Source organism: Balaenoptera borealis, assembly GCF_965194805.1.
Source record: "Balaenoptera borealis genome assembly, chromosome: 4".
NCBI classification, from domain to species: domain Eukaryota; kingdom Metazoa; phylum Chordata; class Mammalia; order Artiodactyla; family Balaenopteridae; genus Balaenoptera; species Balaenoptera borealis.
In genome coordinates, this window is record NC_138861.1 from 34,614,645 (window position 1) to 34,635,105 (window position 20,461).

General features: G+C 37.4%; 2 long non-coding RNA genes across 2 annotated transcripts in view; one reads left to right on the forward strand and one right to left on the reverse strand.

The window, feature by feature from the left end:
- Positions 1–12,434, forward strand: part of LOC309627831 — a 190,789-nt gene extending 178,355 nt beyond the window's left edge. The window contains exon 2 of the long non-coding RNA XR_014243982.1: positions 3,867–12,434. This is a non-coding gene — a long non-coding RNA (uncharacterized lncRNA). The remainder of the gene's footprint in view (positions 1–3,866) is intronic.
- The window catches only part of LOC309627823, a 108,657-nt gene that overhangs the window by 13,612 nt on the left and 74,584 nt on the right, over positions 1–20,461 (reverse strand). The gene's annotated exons all lie outside the window — the stretch shown is intronic.

Genomic DNA, 20,461 nt, shown 5'->3' on the forward strand with positions numbered 1-20,461 from the left:
CACTTCACATAATATGCACTATACAAAGAGAGCTTTTTAAATGAATATTTCAGAGAAAATAATATATTTATATATGGCATCTTTTCTCATAAGTGTTGTACTTTGTATATATTTTTACCCTCTGTTTTTTCTAATAAGTTTAGATTTCTGAAACTAAATAGTCCTGAAGTAATGGATAAGTTATTCATATCTTAGGAAAACTTATTAGGAAATGTTAACTATGATTAATAACTTAGTAACATAATCTACAAGAATAAGGTTAAACCTTGGATAATGTGATCTCGTAACTAACAGGTTAAAGTGAAAGCAAGGAAATTTGAATTGAAGTTAACCCAATGACTCTCTTCCACTGGAAGGGAACCAGAAAGCATGTTGCCATTGTTGCTGCTCATGGTTTTCTTTCGGTAGTGAAGGATGTCACCTTGAAGACAAAACCTACACACAAAGGAGGGCAAAGCAAAGCAAAGCAAGAGAATTGTAGCGAAATGGTGCTGGAGTCCTGACTGTACTTCACTCAGTCCTCATGACCTGAGTTTCTTGCTATACCAGGGATGGAAAAAGAAATAACTGAGAGGAACTTGGGACAAGATGGCAGAGTAGAAGGACTCTGGGCTCACTTCCTCTCACGAGCACACCAAAATCACAACTGCTGAACAACAATCAATAAAAAAGACTGGAACCTGCCAAAAAAGATAGTCTTCATCCAAGGATATAAAGAAGAAGCCACAAGATGGTAGGAGAGGTGCACTTGTGATATAATCAAATACCATACTCCCTAGGTGGGTGATCCACAAACTGGAGAAAATTATATCGCAGAAATTCTCCCACAGGAGTGAGAGCTCTGAGCCCCACGTCAGGCTCCCCAGCCTGGGGGTCTGGCATTAGGAAGACCCAAAGAGTATTTGGCTTTGAAGGCCAGTGGGGCTTGACTGCAGGAGTTCCACAGGACTGGGGGAAACAGACCCCACTTTTGGAGGGTGCACACAAGGTCTCGCACATACCAGGACACAGGGCAAAAGCAGAGTTTTCATGGGAGCCTGGACTGGACCTACCTGCTGGTCTTGGAGGGTCTCCTGGGGAGGCGGGGTGTGACTATGGCTCTCCCTGGGGATGTGGACACTGGTGGTAGAGATTTCAGGGAAAGTTCAGCTATGTGGACTCAAGAAGGCAGACGTCTTGCTTGTTTCATCAGCATCAAGACCTGGCCCCACCCAACAGCCTGTAGACTCCTGTGCTGGGACGCCTCAGGCCAAACAACCAACAGGGTGGGAACACAGCCTCACCTATCAGCAGAACAGCTGTCTAAAAACTTCCTGAGCCCACAGCTGCCTCTAGACACACCCCTTGACATGGCCCTGCTCACCAGACTGCCAAGACCCAGCTCCACCCACCAGTGGACAGGCAGCAACTTCTCCCACCAGGAAGCCTGCACAAGCCTCTAGACCAACCTCACCCACCAGGGGACAGACACCAGAAGCAAGAATACTACAATCCTGCATCCTGCAGAACTGAGTCTGCAAACACAGAAATTTAGACAAAATGAGATGGCAAAGGAATCCGTTCTAGATGAAGGAACAAGATAAAACCCCAGAAGAACAACTAAGTGAAGTAAAGATAGGCAGTCTACCTAAGAAAGAGTTCAGAGTACTGAATGTAATGATGATCCAAGATCTCAGGAAAAGAATGAATGCACAGAGTGAGAAGTTACAAGAAATTTTTAACAAAGAATTAGAAAATATAAAGAACAACCAAGCAGAGTTGAAGAATACAATAATTGAAATGAAAAATACACTAGAAGGAATCAATAGCAAAATAAATGAGGCAGAAGAACGAATAATTGAGCTGGATGACAGAATGGGGGAAATCACTGCCACGGAACAGAATAAAGAAAAAAGAATGAAAAGAAATAAGGACAGATTAAGAGACTTCTGAGACAACAATAAATGCACCAATATTTGCATTATAGGGGTCCCAGAAGGACAAGAGAGAAAGAAAGGGCCTGAGAAAATACGTGAAGAGATAACAGCTGAAAACTTGCCTAACATGGGAAAAGAAACAGTCATCCAAGTCCAGGAAGTGCAGAGAGTGCCAGGCAGGTTAACCCAAGGAGAAACCAAGACACATAATAATCAAACTGACAACAATTAAAGACAAAGAGAACATATTAAAAGCAACAAGGGAGAAGCAACAAATAACATACAAGTTCATCCCCATAAGGATATCAGCTGATTTTTCAGCAGAAACTCTGCAGGCCAGAAGAGAGTGACATGATTTTTTAAAGTGATGAAAGCAAAAAAACCTATAACCAAGAATACTCTACCCAGCAAGGCTCTCTTTCAGATTCGATGGAGAAATCAAAAGCTTTACATACAAGCAAAAGTTAAAAGAATTCAGCACCACCAAACCAGCTTTACAACAAATGCTAAAGAAACTTCTCTAGGTGGAAAAGAAAATGCCACAACTAGAAACAAGAAAAGTATGAAATGGGAAAGCTCACCAGTAAAGGTAAATATACAGTAAAGGTAGGAAATCATCCACACACAAATATGTCAAAACTAGTAATCATGAGAGCAGGAGAGTACAAATGCAGGATATTTTAAATACATTTGAAACTAAGAGATCAGCAACTTAGAATAATCATGTATATATAGACACTGTTATATCAAAACCTCATGGTAACTGCAAACCAAAAATCTATAATAGATATACACACAAAAAAGAAAATGGAATTCAAACACAACACTAAAAATAGTCATCAAATCACAAGGCAAGAGAACAAAAGAGATAAGGAAGAAAAAAGATCTACAAAAACAAATCCAAAACAATTAACAAAATGGCATTAAGAACGTGTATATCAATAATTACCTCAAATGTAAATGGATTAAATGCTCCAACCAAAAGACACAGACTGGCTGAATGAATAAAAACACAAGACCCATATATATGCTGTCCCCAAGACACCCACTTCAGATCTAGAGACACATAAAGGCTGAAAGTAAGGTGATGGAAAAGGTATTCCATGCAAATGGAAATCAAAGAAAGCTAGAGTAGTAATACTCATATCAGACAAAATAGACTTAAAAATAAAGACTGTTACAGGAGACAAAGAAGGGCACTACATAATGATCAAGGGATCAATCCAAGAAGAAGATATAACAATTGTAAATATATATGCACCCAACATAGGAGCACCTCAATATATAAGGCAAACGCTAATAGGCATAAAAGGTGAAATTGACAGTAACACAGTAATAGTGGGGGACGTTAACAACCCACTTACATCAATGGAAAGATCATCCAGACAGAAAACAAATAAGGGAAACACAGGCCTTAAATGACACATTAGACCAGGTGGACTTAAGTGATATTTATAGAGCATTCCACCTGAAGGCAGCAGAATACACATTCTTTTCTAGTGTACATAGAATATTCTCCAGGTAGATCACACGCTGGGCCACAAAGCAAGCCTTAGTAAATTTAAGAAAATTGAAATTATATCAAGCATCTTTTCAGACCACAACACTATGAGTGAAAATCAACTACAAGAAAAAATCTGTAAAAAAAACAAACATGTGGAGGCTAAACAATATGCTACTAAACAACCAATGGATCACTGAAGAAATCAAAGAGGAAATCAAAAATTACCTAGAGATAAAAACGAAAACACGATCCAAAACCAATGGGACACAGCAAAAGCAGTTCTAAGAGGGAAGCTTATATTGATACAAGCTTACCTCAAGAAACAAGAAAAATGGCAAATAAATAACCTAAAGCAACCAGAGAAAGAAGAGCAAAAGAACCCCAAAGTTAGTAGAAGGAAAAATATCATAAAGATCAGAGCAGAAATAAATGAAATGGAAACAAAGAAAACAATAGCAAAGATCAATGAAACTAAAAGCTGGTTCTTAGAAAAGATAAACAAAACTGATAACCCTTCAGGCAGACTCATCAAGAAAAAAAAGGGAGAGGGACCGAATCAACAAAATTAGAAATGAAAAAGGAGAAGTTAACAACCGACACCACAGAAGTACAAAGGACAATAAGAGACTACTACAAGCAACTGTATGCCAATAAAATGGACATAGAAGAAATGGACAAATTCTTAGAAAGGTACAATCTCCCAAGACTGAACCAGGAAGAAATAGAAAATATGAACAGACCAATTACAAGTACTGAAATTTAATCTGTGATTTTAAAACTCCCAACAAACAAAAACCCAGGACCAGATGGCTTCACAGGCGAATTCTATCAAACATTTAGAGAAGAGTTAACATCTATCCTTCTGAACTATTACAAAAAATTGCACAGGAAGGAACATTCCCAGGCTCATTCCATGAGGGCAGCATTACCCTGATACCAAAACCAGGCAAAGATACCACAAAGAAAGAAAATTACACACCAATATCACTGATGAACTTAGATGCAAAAATCCTCAACAAAATACTATCAAACTGAATCCAACAAACGTTAAAAGGATCATACACCATGATCAAGTGGAATTTATCACAGAGATACAAGGATTTTTCAACTTCCGCAAATCAAGCGGTTTGATACACCACATTAACAAACTGAAGAATAAAAACCATATGATCACCTCAGTAGATGCAGGAAAAGCTTTTGATAAAATTCAACATCCATTTATGACAGTAAAAGTGTAGCTGTTTGCAGATGACAGATACATAGAAAATCCTAAATATGCTACCAGAAAACTACTAGAGCTTATCAGTGAATTCTGTAAAGTTGCAGGATACAAAATTAACACAGAGAAATCAGTTGTATTTCTATAAACTAACAATGAAAGATCAGAAAGAGAAATTAAGGAAATAAACCCATTTACCATTGCATCAAAAAGAATAAAATACTTAGGAATAAACCTCCCTAAGGAGGCAAAAGACCTGTACTGCAAAAACTATAAGATGCTGATGAAAGACATTGAAGATGACACAAACAGATTGAAAGATATACTGTGTTCTTGAATTGGAAGAATCAATATTGTTAAAATGACCATACTGCCCAAGGCAATCTACAGATTCAATGCAATCCCTATCAAATTACCAATGGCATTTTTCGCAGCTCTAGAGCAAAAAAAAAAATCTTAAAATATTTATGGAATCACAAAAGACCCTGAATCATCAAACGATCTTGAGAAAGAAAAATGGAGATGGAGGAATCAGGCTCCCTGGCATCAGATTACACTACAAAGCTACAGTAATCAAAACAGTTTGGCACTGGCACAAAAACAGACTTATAGATCAATGGAACAGGATAGAAAGCCCAGAACCAAACCCACACACCTACAACAAAGGAGGCAAGAACATACAATGGAGACAAGACAGTCTCTCCAATAAGTGGTGCTGGGAAAACTGGACAGCTACATGTAAAGAATGAAATTAGAAAATTCTCTAACACCATAAACAAAAATAAACTCAAAATGGATTAAAGTCCTAAATGTAAGGCCCGATACTATAAAACTGTTAGAGGATAACATAGGTAGAACACTCTTTGACACAAATCACAGCAATATCTTTTTGGATCCATCTCCTAGAGTAATGGAAATAAAAACAAAAATAAACAAATGTGACCTAATTAAACTTAAAAGCTTTCGCACAGCAAAAGAAACCATAAACAAAATGAAAAAGACAACCTAGAGAATGCGAGAAAATATCTGCAAACAGTGTGACTGACAAGGGATTAATCTCCAAAACATACAGACAGCTCATACAGCTCAATATCAAAAAAAACAAACAACCCAATCAAAAAATGGGCAGAAGATCTAAATAGACATTTCTCCAAAGAAGACACACAGATGGTCAATCACATGAAAAGATGCTCAATACTGCTAATTATTAGAGAAATGCAAGTCAAAACCACAATGGGGTATCATCTCACACCAGTCAGAATGGCTATCATCAAAAAGTTTACAAATAATAAATGCTGGAGAGGGTGTGGAGAAAAGGGAACACTACACTGTTGGTGGGAATGTAAATTAGTAGAACCACTATGGAAAACGGTGTGGAGGTTCCTTTAAAAACTAAAAATGGAGCTACCATATGACCCTGCAATCCCACTCCTGGGCATATATCTGGAGAAAACCGTAATTCGAAAATATGCATGCACCCCAATGTTCATAGCAGCACTATTTGCAATAGCCAAGACATGGAAGGAAACTAAGTGTGCATCAACACATGAATGGATAAAGAAGATGTGGTATATATATATCAGTACAATGGAATATCACTCCATTGTATAAAAAAGCCATAAAAAAGAATGAAATATTGCTATTTGCAACAATGTGGATGGACCTAGAGTTTATCATACTAAGTGAAATAAGTCAGAGAAAGACAAATATCATGATATCACTTGTATGCAGAATCTAAAAAAATGATACAAATGAACTTATTTACAAAACAGAAAGAGACTTGCAGACAAAGGAAACAAACTTATGGTAACCAAAGTGGAAAGGTGGAAGGAGGGATAAATTAGGAGTTTGGGAGTAACATATACACACTATTGTATATATATAAAATAGATAACCAACAAGGACCTACTGTATAGCATAAGGAACTCTACTCAGTATTTTATAATAACATATATTGGAAAAGAATCTGAAAAACTGAATCACTTTGCTGTACACCTGAAACTAACACAACATTGTAAATCAACTATACTTCAATTTAAAAAATAAATAAAGAAAATTTAAAAATAAAGAAAAAGATAAGCCAAAAAAATTTAACCCAATGAAGCTTAAAAAAGAACTCTAAAATATAAGTTCTTCCATATATATATATTCTTAAGCATTTACCAAACTGTCATATCATTATAATGTTAGCCTTATTTTTTGTTTTACTAAGTTAATTTTCTTACAGCGTCCTTTTTGGAAGTGAATGAACCTCAAAATGAATGAGGGATTTAAAAAAGCAAGGGGGCTTCCCTGGTGGCACAGTGGTTGAGAATCTGCCTGCCAATGCAGGGGACACGGGTTCCAGCCCTGGTCTGGGAAGATCCCACATGCCGTGGAGCAACTAGGCCCGTGAGCCACAACTACTGAGCCTGCGCGTCTGGAGCCTGTGCTCCGCAAAAAGAGAGGCCGCAATAGTGAGAGGCCCGCACACCGCGATGAAGAGTGGCCCCCGCTCGCCGCAACTAGAGAAAGCCCTCGCACAGAAACGAAGACCCAACACAGCCATAAATAAATAAATAAATAAATAATTTAAAAAGCAAGGATTCAAAGTAAACAGTTCTTTAAAAAAATAAATAAAAAGGAAAAAGTTAGCTTATAAAGAAACTGCAGGTTTCCTGTATCAAAAGAAATTTTGCTATAGAAATAATTTTAAAGAAATAAAGAGTTTTATTCAACAAATTAACTATCTGGGCTTTACAAAATCAAAGGGATTTGTTATGTAAAACCTTTAGCCACAGTGTTACATAACCAATGTGGATTTAAAATTAAAAATAGAATCTAAGAAGTCAGCCAAGTGTGTAGCCAGCTCTCATCAGTGTCAGTTATGGCCTGCAGTCGTTTTTCTCTTAATAAATCTCGTATTTTCAAGTTTTGCTTTGTATGCTAGACACACACACACACACACGTCTTGATTTCAGAGGGATAAAAAGGTCAGCCTTTCCTGGCTAGATCAGCAGTTTTCAACCTTGTATTATGTTAGAAACACTTGGAAAGCTTTTAAAAAATAATACCATGACTGGCCCTGGCCCTGCCCCAGGCCTATTAAATTACATGGGGACTGGGCACCAATACTTTTTGAAGTTCCTGACATGATTTAAACGTGCAACCTTGGTTGAGAACTTCTGGGTTAGAAAAGGAGTTGTTTTCTCTAGGGCTTTTATCCAAGGACACTAACATGTTGAGTGTCTATCATATGCTGGATACTAATAGATATTTATATGTCTTTTTAACTTATATCAGCCCTGTAAGTGAGTTCATACCTTTACCCTCCCTTACCCTTTCATGGATAAAGAAAGTGAAGACTCAGATTAAGGAACTTGCTCAAAATTATGCAGCTATAAAATCAGAAATTGAGATTTTTTTAAATCATAATTGAGATTTTAATCCAGGTCTTCAGAACTCCAAAGTCAATGCTCTGACAGAGGGCCAGTAACAAGTAGGAGAAAAATGTGAGCAAAAGACCTAAGCAAATTACATATTAATAAGGGCTTGCAATAAACTTAATGAAATAAAATTTCTATAATCTGTATCAATTATTCTTTTGCACTCCAAACATTATTCAAAAAAAAAAAAAAGTGAGACCTGCTTTGCTAAAACTTGTATGGTTGAGAAACATGGTTCTGAGCAAACTCATTTGCTACACCTGTTTAATCTCTGTTTCCTAGCCTTATTTCTTCCATTCTTCCTTTTCTGTCCTCCCAAGTCATATTGGACCTTGCATAGTTCTTATTCAGACAACATTATATACTTGCCATATCTAGGCTTTTGCACATGCAAGTCTCAGTATAGCACACCATTCCCCTCACCCCACTTTTCCCTCCCTGTTTTCATTTGACTAATTGCTGCTCACCTGTCAATATGCTCAAGCCTTCTTATAAGAACCTCCCAAACTGACTAGTCTCCCCTTTTTTCCTGGGTTGTGTCTTGTGCTTCTCCTTGAAAAGACCATGGCTTAGTAATGGAGCTAAACTAGCCTTAAAAGCTGATCCTCTATAGCAACAAAGATTAAAAGCAGGTCTTAACACAGACAGGCTATTTTAGTTAGCATAAAATTCAAGTTAACTCATGTATAAGCCAGAATGACTTCCTTATATTTCAATGTGTGAAATTTTCTTTTATCATTTCCCTGTTACAATTACAGGATGTTCTTTCCAATCTCCTTCCTCTACTCTTCCTGCGAAAGACCCTGCACCCCACTAAATCATGTTACACAAACATATAACTATAATCCAGGTACAAACATTTCCCCAAAGACCCTATTTTTCTATAAAACAATAGGTTGATGTTTATATTTAACTCTTAATAAACACTTAAATTTTGGGGGAGGAAAAAAAAACTGACTTTCAAAGGATCAAACTCATCTGTAAGTAATTTAACTGCATGCAGAACAAAATCCAACACTCTTTAAAGTAATACGACAAACCCAGTACTTAAGAAAATAAAATTCACAATATTCAGGATCTGATAAAAAAATTATTAGGCATTCAAAGGAGGAAAATATGACTCATACCAAGAAGAAAAACCAATCAATAGAAACAGACTCAGAAATTATGGAAAGGAAGGAATTGACAAACTAGGAGCTTAAAAGAATGTAAAGAAAAATATGAACAAAATGAACAAAAAGTATGAATAAAGAAATGGGAAATCCAAGAAGCTCAACAAACCATCAGCAGAATAAACATAAAAGAAACTACACTGGGCTTCCCTGGTGGCTCAGTGGTTAGGAATCTGCCTGCCAATGCAGGGGACACAGGTTCGAGCCCTGGTCCAGGAAGATCCCACATGCCGCGGAGCAGCTAAGCCCATGCACCACGACTACTGAGCCTGCATGCCATGACTACTGAAGCCCACGTGCCTAGAGCCCATGCTCCACAACAAGAGAAGCCACCGCAGTGAGAAGCCCGTGCACCACAACAAAGAGTAGCCCCCGATCGCTGCAACTAGAGAAAGCCCGTACACAGCAACAAAGACCCAACGCAGCCAAAAAAAAGAATCATTAAAAAAAGAAAAAAAGAAACTACACTAAGTCACACCATAATCAAATTTGTTAAAAACAGTGATAAAGAGAAATTCTTAAAAGCAACTGGAGAAAAAGAACACATTACATATGGAACAGAGGTTAGCACACTATATACAGCCCTCAAGCCAAATCTATCATGCCTCCTGTTTTTCATAAATAAAATTTTATTGGAACACTGACACACCTATTTGTTTACCTATTGTCTACGGCAGTTTTTACACTACAATGGCAGAGTTGAGTAGTTGTGACAGAGACCATTTATCCTGGAAAGCCAAACATAGTTATTAAAGTACTTTACAGAAGAAGTCTGTGATCCCTGATATAGAAAAACAGCAGAAAGACAGCAGTCTTCTTACTAGAAAACATGCAAGCTGGAAGGCAATGGAATCATCTAAAAAGTGCAGAAAGAAAAAACTGCCTAATGAATATTTGCTGTATTATACCAGTGAAAATGTCATTCAAAATGAAGGTAAAATAGACATTTTTAGACAAAAGCTGGGAATTTTTTTTTTTTTAGTATTTGCACTACATGATATGTTAAAGAAAATTCTTGGTTTCCCTGGTGGCGCAGTGGTTGAGAATCCACCTGCCAATGCAGGGGACACGGGTTCAATCCCTGGTCTGGGAAGATCCCACATGCCGTGGAACAACTAAGCCCATGTGCCACAACTACTGAGCCTGTGCTCTAGAGCACGAGAGCCACAACTACTGAACTCACATGCTGCAACTACTGAAGCCTGCGTGCCTAGAGCGTGTGCTCTGCAGTGAGAAGCCACTGCAATGAGAAGCCCGCGCACCACAATGAAGAGTAACCCCTGCTCGCCGCAACTAGAGAAAACCATGTAGCAACCAAGACCCAATGCAGCCAAAAAAATAAATAAGTAAATTTATTTTAAAAAAAAGAAAGAAAATTCTTCAGGCTGAAGGAAAATGATACTAGATGGAAACTTGGATTTACACAAAGAAATAAAGAGTGCTGAAATAGATTTGGCACAATTGACTCAATATCCAAGAAAGGAGGGATAGCTTTGGAAAGCTCAAGACTCACACTGTGCCCATGAGCAGCAATTTGGACCTCCTGCTGTATCCACCATGCATCCAACATACCATACAGACAGACGAGACTCCCTTCCAGGAAAAGAAGTATAAACATGGACTACAGCACAATTTGGCAAACTACAGCCTATGAGCCAGCCATCTGCTTATGTAGAAAATCCAAAATAATTAAGAATGTTTAACTTAACATATAAAATTTTAAAATTAATAAGCGACTTTAGCAAGTTACCTGAATATAAATCCAATATACCAAATTCAAATGTATATTTATATATCAGGAATAAGTATTAGAATATGAAATCAAATAATGATACATACAACAATATAAAAAAATCAGTTTTTTAAGCACTTAACAATAGATACACAAGACCTTCACACAGAATGCTAAAAAACATTACTTAGGAAATTAAAGAAGACCTAAACAATTCATGGCTTTGGAAAACTCAATATTATAAATACCTAATTTTCCTCACACTGACCTACAGAATCAATGCGTTCCCAATCTTGGAATTTTTATTTATATTAATTGAAAAGCTGATTCTAAAATAGAAATGAAAAAATTCTAAAAATAGCCAAGACTCTCTTGGAAATGAACAAGATAGGATGACTTTCTTTATAGGATAACAAGGTTTATTATAAAACTAATTAAGACAGAATGGGTTTATTATTCTGTTCAGAAAAGAGAATCCAGAAATAGACCCATACTTATGCACACATGATTTATGACAATAGTAAGATAACCATCCATCCTAGTTTGCCTGAGCCTGAGGCTGTTCCCAGGATATAGAACTTTCAGAGTTAAAACAAGGAAAATTAGTATAAGTTGGTCACCACAGACAAAGGTGGCACTTCAGAGCAGTGAGGAAAGGATGGCCTTTTCAATAAATTATAGTGGGGCAATTGGATAATTATATAAAATAAAAGAGACTTAACCCTTACCTCACACTATATACAAAAATATATTTCAGATGGATTATAAATCTAAACTGAAAGGCAAAATAACACTTCTTAAAGATTACTTAGTAGAATATCTTCAAAACCTAGGAATATGGAAAGATTTCTTTAAAAGGACCCAAAAAGCTCTTGTCATGAAGAAAAACAATGATAAAACGGATAACATAAAATGAAAAACTTCTGATCCTCAAAGACACCGTTCAGGATGAAAAAGCCATGGAGTGGAAGATATTTGCAACTCATAAGTGAATATATAAAGAACTACAAATTAAAAAAAGAAAACAATCCACAGAAAAATGAGGAAAAGAGAAGCAGGAGGGCTTCCCTGGTGGCGCAGTGGTTGAGAGTCTGCCTGCTAATGCAGGGGACACGGGTTCGAGCCCTGGTCTGGGAGGATCCCACATGCCGTGGAGCTACTGGGCCCGTGGGCCACAACTGCTGAGCCTGCGCATCTGGAGCCTGTGCTCCGCAACAAGAGAGGCCGCGGTACTGAGAGGCCCGCACACCGTGATGAGGAGTGGCCCCCGCTTGCCGCAACTGGAGAGGGCCCTAGCACGGAAACGAAGACCCAACATAGCAACCAATCAATCAATAAAATAAATAAATCTTTAAAAAAAAAAAAAAAAAGAGAAGTAGGAACTTCAAAAGACAACAAATTTCTAAGATACATACAAAAAGATACTGATCTTCATTAGTCATCAGAAAATGTAAATAAAACCACAATGGTACACCATCAAATGCTCATAAAATGAATCAACTTAAAAAGATTGACAATATCAAATATTGATGAGGATGTAGAATGTAAAGTCTCGTACTTACAGGAGTATGGATTGATAAAACCATTTTGGAAAACCAGCAGTATCTTCAAAAACTGAACCTCTGAGTACTCTATTACCCAGTAACTCACTGCTAGGAATAGATTCTACAGAAATGTGTTCACAAAACACATTTTAAAAGGTTTAATGTAATATAAATCATAATGGCCTAAAAGTTGAACTAATCAAAGTGTTTCTGAAGAGTAGAATAGATAAATGAATTGTGGTATATCATATGTTAGATACCTATACAGCAGTGAAAATGAATGAACTCCAGATACACGTTACAACATGGATGAATTCCACAAGCAAAATTTTAGGAAAACAAACCATTAATATAAAGCAGGCAGTCTGTGGATGTAAGAAGTATGGATGTTACTTTTGGAGAAGGGGAGGGGGAAGTGATCACAAAGAATCATGAATGGGGACTTCTGTGGTATAATTCACGTTCTATGTCTTACCTAGTTGTTCATTTATCAGTTGTGTTCACTTTATGATAACATATCAAACTGCATACTTATAATTTTGTACTTTTCTGTATGTCTTTTATACTTCAAAAAACATTGAAAAATTTCATTATAACTGGCATTTTTAAAAAATTTATTTATTTATTTATTTATTTATGGTTGTGTTGAGTCTTCGTTTCTGTGCTAGGGCTTTCTCTAGTTGTGGCGAGCGGGGGCCACTCCTCATCGCGGTGCGCGGGCCTCTCACTATCGCGGCCTCTCTTGTTGCGGAGCACAGGCTCCAGACGCGCAGGCTCAGTGGTTGTGGCTCACGGGCCTAGTTGCTCCGGGGCATGTGGGATCCTCCCAGACCAGGGCTCGAACCCGTGTCCCCTGCATTGGCAGGCAGATTCTCAACCACTGCGCCACCAGGGAAGCCCAAACTGGCATTTTTTTGAGACTGGCCTAGCAGAGTGTAAAACTAAAGGCCAGAAAGCAGTTAAGAAGCTACTCTGAGAGCCCCAAGGCTGGATGATGGACTTAAGAGAGTTGAAGAAAACTGGAGACGATGAGAATGAACTGTTTGCATACATCTAAATCGAGTATCTATTTTAAATTTTAAATTAAATTAAAATGTCAGTCCCTCAGGTACACTAACCACATTTTACATGGTCAGCGGCCTCATTTAAGTGGTCAGTGGCCTCATTTAAGTGGTCAGTGGCCTCATTTAAGCGGTCAGTGGCTACCATAATGAACAGTACAACCCTAAAAAATACTGATGAACCACACTGGTGGTAAACTACATCTTATAATTTTATGCTTCCTTCCCATCCTACCTAACCATCATCTGGATACCCTTATAAAAAATTAAATACATGTCTATTCTCTATGAAATAAATGAACATGTTTAAGAAAAAACTTCTGGGTATCCATCTTCCTGGAAATTTCAGGCTCAATTCTATGCAGAGAATGGACCATATATGACTTCTGAAAGGGGAACTCGTAACAATATTAAAGACTTCCCCATTATTAAGGCCACAGAGCAATAGACTTATTTTAATGCTGCTCCTGTTGACCACTTATTCAACAGTCTGTCCATGGCTATAAGAAAGGAAATAACTCATAATGTTTACTTGCCCTTTTAGAACATCTTGTCTTCTTTTTAAGTTTATTTTTACTCCTTGGGTTCTGTCCTCTACTTCCTAGCACTGACCCTAGTTTCTTTAAACAGACAATAATAGAAGTGAATATTTTTCAGGATGTCTGCCTTGTGGTATGTGACCTCGCTACCTCACAATATCCCAGCAGAGCGCACTGCTGCCATTCAGTTTCTCCAGGATCATCTGTACTTGGCGAATTCCCAGGCACATGTTTATAAACACTATTCATGCTGTAATTTTGACAGCTTGTATTTCCTGAGAACTTCATCATTTTCAGGTGTGAAGGACAGGCTTGACCTTAATTTGGTTCTGTCTGGAGCAGTTTGTTCTTAAACATGGTCCAGAGTTAATGAGGAAAATATTAAAATCTAGGTTCAAAACATGGACAAGTAATTTGCTGTTGTAATTGATGGTACACTCCTGTATGTCTCTGCTGAAGAGTTTCTTGCCTTGGATAATTTCTACCCTCTCAGCTTTCGGTAATAATAGAAGCAACTGCATAATCAAACCAGCCAATGGTCAGAGACAGGTTTATTACTTTCTTCACCCATGGCTAAGATGAACACAAAAGAAAAGTAATAATAATGGTAATAATACAAACTTGCCTCTCAATCTCTACTGCCCTCCCCTGAATCCCGACAAAATAGTATTGGGGAAAAATTCCAAGCTAAACTAAGAATCTTGTTTTGGGAACTGACTGCCCAGAATATTCTATTGTGTCTTCAGCCAGGACACTGGCTGCCGATATAAACAGGTCAGCAATTGTCTGGAACAGTTTTTGAATATTCCACTATCCCTTGTTGGAACATCATGGGTAGACATTTATAAGTATGCAAAGGGCTGAGTTTGTGTTAAATACTAGAGACAAAATAATAGATTGGCTGCCATCTGGCAAATAAATTCTCTTCCCAGATCTACTATTGACTCAGAACAAGTGCCTTAAACAATCCACATCTCTATTTTCTAGGCAACGCAGTGTCAGTTAACAACACCTAGTACCCTGGAGGCGTGGTTTTGAAGAACAACAATGAGAGTAATAGTATTTTTTATAAAAAGGATCTTCATTTTTAAAAAAAGTATGATTACAGTTGGCAAGACTTCAGTGATAACCCCAAGCCTCACATTATTCAATTATTTTACTCTCTCCATAGAAATTTAAGAGAGCTGCTAACAAGGAACCACATGACTATTCTCCTCTGGTACACCATTTCTAAGTGGGGAGGTGGTTTTAATTTTCATACTTTAAATAAATTGATTGATGTAATTTTTTGCCATTTCAGTTTCCAACAAAAAGGTATGTTTAACACAATCTTCGTTAAAGTGTCGAGCACATGAAGACAGCCTATTGTTAATTTTGTATATTTGGGGATACGACTGTCTGCAAATAGATTGAATTCCCTCTAAAAGAATGCCTTCACCTTTGCATCCCAATGTCTACCGTATCATCTGACATTTAGTAGGCACTAAATAGATGCACATGAAACTGAACACAAGGTCGTGTTAGGCAGGATCATTTTCCGAGAGCTGAGAATTTTGAATCTTGAAGAAGTTGATAGACCTAATTGGTCAAGAAGTGTCTGGATGGTATGTCAAGGAGAAAGCATGCATGAGGATAAGTGGATGGAAGTACTTCATGCTTTGGGGGATGTGCGCCCAACCAAGACCCTGGGCATAACTGGGTCGAGAATTGACATCCCACCCAAGGTGAACAAATTAGATTTCCTTCCTAGAAATTTGGAATTAGGACTTATAGATAATAGTAATTCTATACTAAAGTAATGTATATCTATTATATTATATTGTATTATATTGTATCCTATTAGAATTTATAATTTATATATAAGAATTATATATATATATATAATATACAATTTATATATAAGAATTTATATATATAGCACTTCAAATGACAGAGTAAGATAACGTGTAAAAATTTCCATTTGGGTAGAGTAGGCACTAGATTTTTTATTAAATGGGGAAAAAGTATTTGGCTCAGTTGTGCCTTAATCTGTTTAATTACAAGGCAGAGTCAAAATCCATAGGGAAAGAGTAGTAATTTTTTAGCAATTTAAGTTATCTTTAAACTCGTGTGGCTTCTGTTTGGCATTTATTTGATTCTTGGACTCTTTGACTTTTAGAATCGTGCATTGTTGTAGCCCATATTTAATTTGCTTAGATGTTCTGCCCATGAATTTTCTGAGTAGGTACAACTACTTTCTTTAGTAAGTTTAACCTGGTCTTCCACATAGAAGGAGACAACGTGGAGTAGGCCGGGCCTGAGGCCAGGTTTAGATCTTCCCTGTGCTTGAGGATGGAATGACAATTTCTTATGGACTAGCTGAACTGCTGAGAAGAAAGAAAAAGGGAGTGGGGAGAGGAAAAGGAAATAAGGAAGGAACAAGAGATTGGGTTGGCAGGCTTGAGAATTGCTGCTGGATTTTTATGATTTTACTTCATAGCTTAAGGTGCAGTTTTATGCAAAATATTATTTAATAGTTTTAATGATAATTGAGAATTGATCTAATGATATACATAATTATTGGTTGATACAAATATCTTGTAGTATGCATGTGGTAGGAACCTAAATCGACCAACTCGAAAACTTGAACGATTAGTCTTTCTTAAAGCAGCTGCCACTGCTGAGGGCACTGCTGCAGCCACGACCTCAAAGGGCTGTTGTGAGGCAGGGCGGTGGGCGGTATAGTCCTGTCTCCAAGGACAGATGTTAAGAGAAGCTAGAATCCAGGATCCGAGAAGGATAGGCTTGCAAAGGGAGTGACGCCCTCCTTTGCCATTCTCTCTTTCCTACCTATTCCCCAATCTCTGGCCTTCCCCATCTTGCAGTGGTAGATCTAACAAACACACTGTCACTTAAGTCAAGATACCTTTTATTAAAAATCCCCACGGTTTTGGTCTTCCTAAGAACTCACAATTCTGAAACTAGGGAGACAAGAGGCAAAGGCAGGATTGTCTAGTTTTATCACTGTTTTTAACTGTCAATTTTAGGACACTGCTAGAACCCAAAGCAAAATGTTCACGGAAATCCATCAGTGGATTCAGGTATATGCTAGTTTTAATTCTTATTTACACTGGCCTGTGATTATTTATCTGGAAAAAATGAAATGCTCCAGTTGTCGAGATCAAGAAAGAATTTTTCAAAACCAAAGAAAAAAATAAACGTGAGGCAAAGATCTTTTCAGAATTGTCTGTGCTGATTGTGTAAATGATAGTCCAGAAGTAAAAAGGAGCCCTGAAAAGTCACAGATTAGGGAAAGTTAAGGATTACTCAATAACTATATTTAATTTACTACCATTTGTGATATATAATTATGTTTTCTGCAAATATATTTACAATATCGCTGGAGGAATACACAATAAACTGTTAGCATTAATGTTTCCAGGGAGAGAACTGGGCGGGGGGGTGGATAGAGATAGAAGGAAGACTTGTTTTTTACAGTATTTTTTTTGGTATTTTTTTGAATTTTGTATCATGTAATTGTATTTTTTCAATTTTTTCTAAAGAAATAACCATTTATCTAACCAGACAGTAAGTGTAAATACATTCTGATCACTGGTGTAAAGTGTTTTTAATCAATAGTGCCTCTCCATTCTATGACTTTTTGGTTAGACCTTTTAAAAACATCAATGTTTAGGGAGGTCTTAAGTGTGTTTACAATAGAGATAATTCTGTTCTATTAGCCTTATGCTAAGGGAAGAAATAATAAGGTAGTTACTATAATAGCCTTGGCATGAATTGGCAAAACAATGGTATCAGGCTGAATTGGTACTGGCAACAGAAAAAAGGAAATAAATGAGGAAAATGAGTATTGAGGCCAGTTTTAAAATCAGCTGGCCCTTGAAACTCTGAATTCTGACATCCTTAAAGGCATTGTCATTCTCCTGTGACCTGAAAGGGTACATTATCTTTAGAGGTTTGAATCTCACAGAGTCACAGATACTCTTAAGAAAAAGCCCCAATTGTGTGAAGAATACCCTACTAATATAACTTGCTAATGAGAATTTTCTCTCTCCTGCTGCCCTGTACAAAACTTACTTTTTAGACTGGAAAATTTCAAAGATACAAAAAGATAAGATGTATGATGAACGTTCATATACCTGTCACTCACCTTCCCTCCGCCTTGGGATTATTTTGAAGAAATCCCAGGCATCGTTTCATCCTTAAATATATCCATTTGTACCACTAAATCCTAAGAATTCTTTCTAAAATAAACTTAACCAGAATAAAATAGTCACACCTAAAAAATTAACAATAGTTTCTTAACATCATGAAATTTCAGTCAGCATCCAGATTTCCGGAATTGTCTTAGAATGTTTTGTTTTTTACATTACTTAGAACAATTTCTGTTAGAATGTTTTAATCAGAATCCAAATATGGTCCCTACATTTCAATTGACTCAGATGTGCCTCCTCAGACTTTTTAAGTCTATGGGTTTCCCTCTCATCTCTTCCTCTTATTTTCCTCGCAAATTTTGTTGTTTTCATTGTTGAATAAACCAACAGCCTTGTTCTATAATTTCCCATAGAGAATATCCTTCTAGGGGCTACAATCAAATTACCATTTTAAAGGCACTTAGAATAGTTACTTACTGTATGGTTATGCCTCTAACTCCATACAGAGTTAAGTTCATGTGCCTTTTTTTTAATTTCTATTTTTAGGAATTGTTTTTAAATTTAATTTTTTATTTTATAATTATGTAAAGTATATACATGATTTCAAAATCAAAACTACAAAACAAGGTATACACAAAGAAGATCAACTTCTATCCCTTTCCCCATCCTACTACTTCCCCCATTAGTAACCATTTTGTTTAATTTCATAGTTTATCCTCCTGCTGTTGATTTTTAAAGCTGTATATATATTTGTATCCATTCCTTAGATAAATGGTAGCACACTGTACCTGATTTTATTCACCTTATTTTTTAAAAAGTACCTATATCCTGGAGATCACTCTGTAGTGGTAGAGAGAACTAGTCCTTCCTCCCTTTTAGAGCTAGAATCATCCCATTTTGTGGATGGACGATGGCTCATTAGTCCTCACTGGCGGCCACTGAGTCGCTTGCCCGCTGCCCTGTTGTGAAGTGTTAACCTGCTCACGGTCATGCGCACTGCGGAGGCTGTCGGGTTCCACTGTCTTTCCACGAACACCAGAGGTACTGGAAGGGCTTCTGACTCCTGTCATCCCTTCTCAGCTGCCCTCTATTTCTCAGCTTTCTCCTTCCTCTGTGGAAGGCTTTCTCTTCCTCTCTGTTCTCCTACCCTCTCTTGTTCTGTATCGTCCTCACTTCACTCTGGGCGGGGGGTGGGGAACCATTCTCTGCGATATCTTAAAGGACCTTATGTCTCCTCCTTTCTCTCTTGGTAGAAAGTCAAAGGAGCTTTTTATGTTCCTTCAGAAACCTTATTATTTTGATAAAATGAGTGGGCATTCAGGCAGTGTCACCATGGAGGAAACCTCCTCACAAAATAAAACCCTTGGTTCCAGCACTTCCTGGTTTCTGAGAACATAAATCACTAAGCATTCTCATTTCAAACTTTTCTAGCCACAGCCGTCCAGTAAGTACCAAAGGCACCACCACGCCTCAAAGGTGCCACTATGGAAAGGACGGGAGTCATCTGCATCTTGTGGGTCCTCCTCTGAAATTCACTGACAACCAGGAGGATTTCTACAACAATCCACTAACAATTAAATGTGATTGTGTTTGCAGAGAGATTGGCCTTGCTGAGAGCTAGAGCAGGACTCTGAACACCGGCCTTGAAGGACAGGGTTAAGAAAACAAAGGAAGAACTAAGAACCAGAAAAGGGTTAGGGTGGGAGGGAGGCTACACAAGACAAGTCATGACTACTTCAGAGTCTCTCCCTATTAGCCTTGACCTCCCTGATCCCCCAAACACACATTCGAGGCAGATCTGGACCTGCCCCCTCATTCATTCATTCATTCATGCATCCCCTCCTTCTTTACACGAGTATTAGCACACCCTGCACATTGTTCTATCATTGGTTTTTTAACTCAACAATAACTCAGATTTTTTAAATATTAAAATGAAAAACGCTTTCTTATTTTTTATAGCTGCCTAGTATTCTATTGTAAGCGTATATCATAATTTATTTAACTAGACCTCTATTCATTAACATTTAGGTTATTTTCAATAGTCTGCTAGCACAAACAATGACGATACCTTGAACAGGCACCATTTTGCCTGTCAAAAGTATACCTGCCATGTAAATTCCTAAAATTGGAACTACGGGCTCAAAGGGCATATGCGTTTGTCATTGTGATAGGTACTAGTCAACGACCCTCTATGAAAA